This window comes from Eschrichtius robustus, chromosome 18 (assembly GCF_028021215.1).
Source record: "Eschrichtius robustus isolate mEscRob2 chromosome 18, mEscRob2.pri, whole genome shotgun sequence".
In the NCBI taxonomy this organism is placed as follows: Eukaryota; Metazoa; Chordata; class Mammalia; order Artiodactyla; family Eschrichtiidae; genus Eschrichtius; species Eschrichtius robustus.
The window spans coordinates 19,812,879-19,822,020 of record NC_090841.1 but is presented as its reverse complement, the minus strand read 5'-3'; positions in this window follow the sequence as shown (position 1 = coordinate 19,822,020).

The window sequence follows — 9,142 nt, the reverse complement described above, 5'->3', positions numbered from 1 at the left end:
TAGTCAGGTATTCAGAGATTGAGGATTTGTTTTAGAAGAGAATATATTCTAATAAAATGAGAATTGCTTTTCCTTACCTTCAGGGCTCTGAAATTTCATAGGTTTTATGGGCTATGAACATTTAGGAGCACATTATTAATTCATTCAGCAGATACTTACCGAGCATCCTTTATATGCCCGGGACATGGCATGAAGCACTGAAGGTACACCTGTGAAGAAGAAAGACAACTGCTGCCTTAGTGGAAACTCGCAGTCTAGTGAAAGGGACTGATGAATAACCAGCTAATTACAATACAGTTGTGATTGGTACTGTAATGGGGAAGAACAGGTCCAAGGGCTTTGGGAGCCTTTATGAGGGACAGTGAGATTTTTGGAATGTGCAGTGCATGGGACCAGGTAATAGAGGACCTTTTATGCCATCTTGAGGACTTCCTTCAATAGATCATGGACTGCTATTGAAGGTTTATATTTTGGAAGGCTGTGTTTTAGTTTCTGTTTTCCTATGGATAATAGTAATGCTGTATTCGTTAGGACAGATGAACTGCTGTAACAATCCTAACATCTCAGTGACTTCAAACAGTAGGATTTTGTCTGTTTTCATCATTACTTCAATGTGGCAAGAAGGCTCCCAGGGACTCACACTTGCTCCTCTTGTAACAATGCCAGCTTTGAATCCTCAAACTTACCCTGGAAGGGGAGGAGCTAGAGTGGTAAATCCTGCAGGGGTTTATAGGCAGGCCTGAAAGGCACACATCACTTTTCCCTATTTCCATTGGCCAGAAGCTTCTCAGCCGTATGACCCCAGGCCAGATGGGAGATGGGGAAATGTAGTCATCGGGTGTGTCCAGGAGGAGGACCAAAATGATCTGCTGAACACAAAGCATTGTCTTTACCACAGATGGACAATTCGAATGAATGAATGAATGAATGAAAAAACTCACGAGAAAAGATCATCCATAATTCCATCACCCAGAAATAATCATAATAAGAAATTGTGTTTTTAAAACTGTATTATCTTACTACAATAGCAGCTTACTACAATAGCATACTCTTGACAGATTTGGAAAATATATAGAAACACAGGGAAAATAGAAATTATTCCCCCTACCAAGAGCTCACTGGAGTTTTTGTTGTTATTTTGGTCTATGCAGTTGACTTCTGTGTCTTTACTGTTTTACAGTCTTTTCCTCCACTTAATATAAGCACTTTACAGATCATTGAAAATTCTACATTTTAAAGGCTGCATTATATTTATTGTGGATGTGCTGTAATTTTCTAATAAGTTCTCTCTTGTTGGACGTTTCAGTAATGTATGACATTTTTACCATTAAAAATGCTGAGATGTATCCCTTATTTAGAGTCAGTTGAATAGGGGTGCCCCTCTCACCCAAGCTTGGTCAGGCAGATGTTGCCCAGGAGTTTTGGAACTCCAACTGAGATTCTGGGTTATACCCTTTGAACTCATGTGCCATGCCTGAGACTGCAGTCTTGGTGTGGGCACGGGTGGGCTTGGGAAAATCAGAAGGCAAAGGAAGTGAGTGAGAAGGTGACATCATCAGGCAGGCACAGAGGACTGCCTGGTTTCCTGGTGGGTTAGGCGAGACTCAGCTGTACATGCGTCCCTGCCCTTGAGTTCTGTGCAGCACTCCATCTTGCGTATGTGCGTATTTACCTAAGATTGCTCTAATCCAGCTCCTTTCCAGGAACATTGTATCCCTATTGCACGGTTGAAAGAAGAGCACACAAGTCAGAAGATTAAAATCTTTGCAAGTTGTTAGGACTGATCATGATCATTCATCGGTGACACAGCACTAAGACTCTGGCTCAAAAGGTGGAAGAAAATGAAATAATAAGTGTGAGAGTGCTTTGTACAGGTCTGTACAGTTGTTGGCAGTTACGCTTTTTGTGAACCCTGATCTTATTTTTTAGTGCATATTTTTTAAATTTCTGCTTTTCCTGTATCCATTTTAGATTCTCAACACACATGTTAATAAGTGGGATGCAAAAACAAAACAAAACACAGTGTTCTAAATGGTATTTATCTCAAATAGCACAAGTGGGGTGTAGAATATAAAGAAACTTAAAGGCAGTTTAATAATGCTGATAACGAAAGCAAATGGATTATGGGGAGGAACGGGTCCAGATTCCACGTTTGAATGTGGTTATGTCATACTGGCTGAATCTGTAACATTCCTCTAAGGGCACATTTAATAGTTTACTAGACACCCCCTCTCCACCTAGCGAAGAGTTTGTTGCCCAGAATTATGTAAATCCTACTCTGATGGACAACAATCTTTGCACGTTTAACTCTTTGAGACTCAGTAAGGGCTTCATATGTATCTTTATAAAAAGGACACGGGACATGTCCTTTTTATAAGGACATGTTGTTGAATGTCTCATCCAAAGTCAATGTTAGCTTTCTTCTCTCTGGGTCTTTCTCATTCATGTATTACATGAAGAAGAAGCATGGTTTAGTCTCAACTCTCTATTTATCATTGTTAGGCTTTTATCTTATTGAGAAAATATTAATCACAATTTAAGATTTAAAAAAATATATATACTGTAGCCTTTATTCAGTGTGGACTCTTAATCCTTCCAGCCTTCTATTGCAGATTAGTCCTGAGAAGCAGATCAGTGGGAATGGGCTCTTGGGAGCTCAAAATCCATTTCTAAGTGGCATGAAACAAGAGAGTCCTAACTCTCGCGTATATTTGTAAATAATTTGATGGGATTTCTATATTCAGTTTTAAGCTTATATTTGCACTCACATTTTTATTGTAGAAGTCATATAATATAGAAATGTTGATGGTAAAAAGTGCCCCCTTTTTTCTACCGTCCTCTTCTCCAGTCCCATTCCCACCATTGTTAACAGTTCGCTGTGTAGGGTAATTTTTAGATGACCTTGTTCTTGCCCTAGTCAGTAAGAAGATGAAAACACCTTCCTCTGGTCAGATGATGATGAGGTCTTACGTGTGTTCAACGGGGAGTGTGTTCAAGAAGCCCAAGCCAGAAACCCCACCCTCTCCCCAGTCACCAAGTCCTCCACCTCCCAGCGTCCTCCTGCTCTGCTGCACACATGGCTTAACATCCACTTTACCCCTGCAATCCACTCTTCATACTGCAGCCACCACAGTCTCTTCAAAACACAAATTTGATGTTTTCTTTATAACACCCACGGCTTTCAAACACTTTCACAGCTTTCCCTGGCTCTTAGAATAAAGAGCCAATTACTTAATGCTGCAGAATACAGCCCTAACCCACCTCTGCAGCCTCGTCCTAATCATACTTCCCTTTGCTCTTCGCAGTCTGTCACACTGGCTACCTTACCGTTTCTTGGTAAATGCTATTTTCCCTCTCTTGAAAATTATTCCCATTCATTCTTCACCATGCCCTTTCATTAGCTTCTAGTCAACCTTCAGAATTTAGTTCCCCTTCTCAAAGGAAACCTTTCCTGAAGCGTTAGGAAAATTCTGTTTCATGATTTCACAGCATCACGTATTTCTCCTTCATGGCACTGAAAATGATTAAAATTTTATATTTTGTCATTGTTGCTTATTTGATTAATTCCCCCACTAGACTCCTCAATATCTTAATAGGGTGCCTGGCACATAGTTGGAGCTCTTAATTATTTGGTGAATTAATCATTCTTCCCCATTCCACCTTCATTCCCTAGTCTTGACCACCATCGCCTTTATTATGGATAATATACCATTTCCCAGTTGTCTAGATGTCTCTTCCAAAATCTACGTTGGCCTTCTCAAATCTGTCCACTCTGGATCTTTGTGAGTTGGGTTAAATATAAATCTGATCATGTCTTTCTTTCATAAAGCTGCATTTAAGAAAAAATCCAAACTCTTTCCAAGCCCTAAAATTCTGCCCTCACGAAATTTCTCTTCACCACTTTTATGTTTTCATCCTAATCTCTTCTTTCTGTTCTGGCCTTCATATAAGCTGGTGGCCCTGCCTAAAATAATTTTCTCTCTCCCTGCACCCCTTCCTCCCCACAAACAAAACATTCAGTTAATTCCTACTCATCCTTTATATCTCGGATTAAAATTTTTCTCAGAAAAAGCCACTATACCTCTTTAATTCTAATAACTTCCATGTTATTTTATTATCTGTCTCCCCGAAACCTTCCATTAGACTATTAGCAAAGCTTACCACTGTGTCCTCTCTAGTTGGTGCGTAATAGGTCTTAACATTGAATGAAGGAATAAACTAACTTCTTGGTCAACTAGCTAGAAAACAAAGTTTAACATCAACTTTATTAAAACCAGAGTATTTTTGGCAGACAATCTTCATCATTTGAATGGACATTTCAATTAACATTTATTGAATGAATGAGCTACATTTTGTGGATCAACTAATTCAGCTGGTGAGGGTTTTACTTGGAGGCCCTTTCATCCTGGCAGGCTCATTGTGCAAAGACATAGCCTTATTCTAAGTAAAATGTTCTGTGAGAGTCATATTAAAGTTTTTGTGTGACAGAAGTGGATGACTGATATATATCCCCTAATGTTTCAAACCAAACTTACGTCTTTGTCCATGCTATGTCATTCCACTGAATTTGGGATCAGATGCTCTTCCACATTCAAAAGGATACCAACATTCTTTAAAGCCCCAGTGATTACCAAAAGGGGGTGATACTAAGTTTAAAAACGTAGGAGGGCTATTTGGTTGTCACAAGGACTGGGGATGCTATTTGTATTTCCTAGGTGGAGCCAAGGATGCTAAATGTCTTAAAAGCTGGGAGTCCTGCACAACAAAGTATTGCCCTGCCTAATTTGTCAACTATACCGCTGCTGGGAAGCATGGAAGGAGTCGCAGAAGAGGTTCCTGAATGCCAGAGATAAAGTTATCCATTAACACCTGACTAAATAGACCCACGCATGGTTTCCCATTTGGGCATGAATATGGCAGCTTCTTAGAACGTTTCTTATAAAAAACATATAATTAACCAAATACAAGTTTAGTAGCTGAACCCCACATATCTAGTTTTAACCAACTCCAGAGAACATTACACTTCAGTTAACCGTTAATTATCTGATACCCAACTCCTGTCACAAACCCAGCTGAGGCATCCAGGAAGGTGAGCTTATGAAATGTGAGAAGCAGTTATTTCTCAGGAATGAGTCTCTAGATTCTATCCTTGCAGCTAGTTGTCACTCTAGAAAGCTACCTTGAATGCCTTCTTAACTCCCCATAGAAATGCCTTCATAGAACCACAACGATATTCTCTTGACTTTTGTTGAGGATCGATAGAAATAAAAATGAGCCAAAAATGTCTCTTCAACTTTTATAAAGGTTTTATTGAAAAAAATTGTAATTTTTTAATCTAAATACTCTTATCTAAATATTCTTTAATGTTAGGAAAAAATTTTTCTCATACTTGCTGATATTAGATAATAGGACTAAATTAATTATTTATTTCCCTTTTGCCTTGATTGCTGGGAAACTCAGAGCTCCCATTGTGCTCAATTAGATTAATTGCTTTTAGCCTAGGTTTTCCTGTAGTATATAGCGCTTTCAGTAGTTGGCTTATGTTCTGTTGTGTATTTTATTTTATTTTTTATTTTTTTTAACATCTTTATTGGAGTATAGTTGCTTTACCTGTTGTGTATTTTAGATAAAATTTCCATACAATAAAATGTACATGTGTTTAATACAGTGAATTTTGACAATTTTGTATGTCTGGCTTTAACAATCATCAGAACAGCTTCATTACCCCAGAGAGTTCCCTTGTACCCCTTTCCAGTCAATTTTTCCTCCATATGCTGCAACTACTTTCTGATTTCTATGACCATAGATTAGTTTTTGGCTGTTCTTGAACTTTACTTGAATGGAATCAGAATTTGTAATCTTTTAGTCTGGCTTTTTTCACTCAACATAACGTTTATGATATCCACATTGTTGCATGAATCAGTACTCCTTTTTAATTGCTGAGTAGTATTTTACTTTAAAAAATATACTGTAATTTGTTTATTTCTCCTGTATATGGATACTTTTGTTGTTTCCAATACTTGGCTATTATGGATAAAGTTGGTATGAATATTCATATACAATTCTTTGTGAATAGCTCATGTTTTAAAATCTTTGTTTAATGATTTCATTATGAAAGTATCTTTATCGTAAACCTCACATCTGGATGGGGGGGTGGGCGTGAAAATATAGCAGTGCCCGTATGATTAGATTTACAGTCATAAACACTAAAAACAACTTACAAGTTTTAGTTTCCCATTGTTTTAAAATTGAAGGCCAAGCCAAGTAGGTAACTTATCCCTTCAGATAAACTTCTGCAATTTGAATAACTTCTCTTTTAAATTCACCTTAAGCTATAGGTTGCTATCCTTTCACATCTTCATTTTATTTGTCCAATAGGCACACCAGATTTAACATATTCAAAGCCAAACTTAATCCCCCACCCCCTGTCAAAAAAAAAAAAAAAATCTAGCCCTTCCACATTCTCACCTCAATTCTCTTCCCAGTTGCTCAGGCTAAAAGTGTGGCGTCATCTTCGATTCCTCTCTTTTTCATAAACCTCGCACCTAAGTCGATTAGCAAACCTGGTGTGCTCTACCTTCAAAATACAGATGATCAGGAATTCATCCACTTGTCACTATCTCTACTGCTAACATACTAGTCAAAGCCACTGTCATCTCTTGCTTGGATTAGTGAAATAGCCTCCTAACCGGTCTTCCTGCTTCTATTATTTGTCCCTAGAGTCTATTCTAAACAGAGCAGCTAGAGTGGTCCTTTCTCCATCTCAGTTACGTCAGTCACTCCTCTGCTTCAATCCAAACATTTTCATTCAGAATAAAAGCCAAAGTTCTTATGATGGTCTACAAGGCCATAAGTAATCTGGCCTCCCAGGACCTTTCCTTACATCATCTACCTCTCCCCTTTCTCGTTCCTCTCCAGTCTCATGGCTGCCTCACTTTCCTTTGAACTCCCAAGAGCAGTCCTGCCTCAGAGCTTTTACGCTGCCTGTTTCTGGGCCAGGAATTCCACTCCTCCGACCTCCAGCCCCTACCTATAGCCCAAGGCTCACTGCCTTACTTTATCCATGTCTCTACTCAGCGTCACTTCATTAGATAGGTCTTGCCTGATCACCTTTTCTAAAGTGAATCCCACCTCCACCCGCAGTGCCAGCAATGTCTATTTGTATTGTATTCTTAGCCCGACCCAGGCCAGACCACAAAGACTGCTTCAAGTTTGAGGATGGGCAAAAATGATGACAAGAACTTGACTGAAGATTCCTGAAACAGCTAATAAGCAATGCAAAGAATAAATAAGGAAGTGACTGGGGACACTTGCCCACAGCCTCTCTTGTTTTCTCATGGAGGCTTCTCTGGGATTTGGTGGTCTCCACAGCCCACTTGGAGTGAGAGGTCCACTAGGTAGAGGAGCACAGAACTGTGGGCTTTGCCTCACGCACCTCCTCTCACCCCCCAGCCATTCAACAACCAGAAACAACCTATACTACCTTATCATTCTGCTGCGAAGTGAGACAGATCATCAAGGCTTTGTGCCTGGGTGTCCTTGTGGCTTTGGCACTCTTGCCTTATCTATGCCTGCACTCCAGTAGGGTCTAAGAGTTTTCTAGCCTGCCCTGTTAGGGGCCATGAATTACCACAATGCCTTACTTTCTCCATGATTCTTATTATCACCCAACCTATTATATATTTATTCTGTGCCTATTTGTTGCTTGTCTCCCCAAGTAAAATGTTAAGTTCATGAGAACAGAGATTTGACTCTTTTTGTTCACGCTGTATGCCCTCCCCAGTACCTAGAATAGCACCTGACACATAATAATAAATATTCACTGAATGAATTTTGTTCAATGTATTTAACGTGGTTCTATGTAGTCTCCTAAATAATTGGCATCACTGTATACACTTCAGTGGCTGTTGATATCAAACGAAACCTCTCTTTTTGCTTTTTTCTTTCCTTTGAGTTTCAGAATGTTATTTAGGGGTTGGAACGGCCAGGGGAATGTAAGTTGCATACACCTCACACTTGGCACTGGTTTTGCTGCCATGTTAGGAAAGTGAGCTGGGCACTGGGTTTTCAGTAGCCGGAGTATAAGAAAATTTATTTTCTTATTTAATATCTAAAGTTCAAATTACCTCTAATCTAGGGACCTCTTGAATATGATAATGCTGATTCACACTGGAGAATAAAAGATGGCAAAGAATGTATTGAAATTCAGACTGGTTCACAAGTAAAAGGCCTCTTGGAAGCAACATTCTGAGAAAGGTCCCGCTTGCTCAAAAATCTGAATGTTTTGGGGTCTGAATGAGTGTGAATGGTACGGAGACTCAAAATAGAAACTCTAGCTTCTCATTGATTCAGTCCAACAAATAATTTTATCAAAGGTCTAGTATATCAGATACTCCCTTCAAATATGTAATCCTGACTGTGATCTATTTTTTTTTAAGTCAACATCGTCTCTATAGTAAAATATTTTCTACTAGATGACCGAGAAAATCCAACTCCCTGGTGGTCAATAAGTAGCATTCAGTGAGCACCCATGTGTGTAGATTACAGCACTAAGCTCTGACCTAAAGGAGTCTGCAATTTCTATCTGCCTGTGGGTATTGGTTGAAAGGAGAATGATAAGCTTGCCTCTCTTTCCCTGTAAGTCTCATTGCTTCCAGTGGAAGAAAAGATGTTGACTAATAAAACTGTTTTATACATCATCTCTTTTTGTAATACAGAAACAACTAAAATTTCTTTTGCAGATTTTGATAGACTATTTGATATTGACCTAATACCAGTTTGATATTACATCAGCTCATTTTGGAGCCAAGGTGGATCTCATGCCTGGGAGGGTAGTGAATCTTGTATATCTGACTCATCTTCCCCAAATACTCAAAGACCATGGTCAGGAAGATGGTTACTACGGCTCTTGTAAGAAAAGGGCATTCCACACCAAATTCTGGTCAGAAATAATAAATATGGAAAACGGAATAATCAGCTTTTTAAGAAGCCATGTATAGGGACTTCCCTGGTGGTCCAGTGGTCAAGAATCCGCCTTCCAATGTGCAGGACATGGGTTTGATCTCTGGTTGGGGAACTAAGATCCCACATGCCGTGGAGCAACTAAGCCCGTGGGCCGCAACTACTGAGCCTGTGTGCTTTA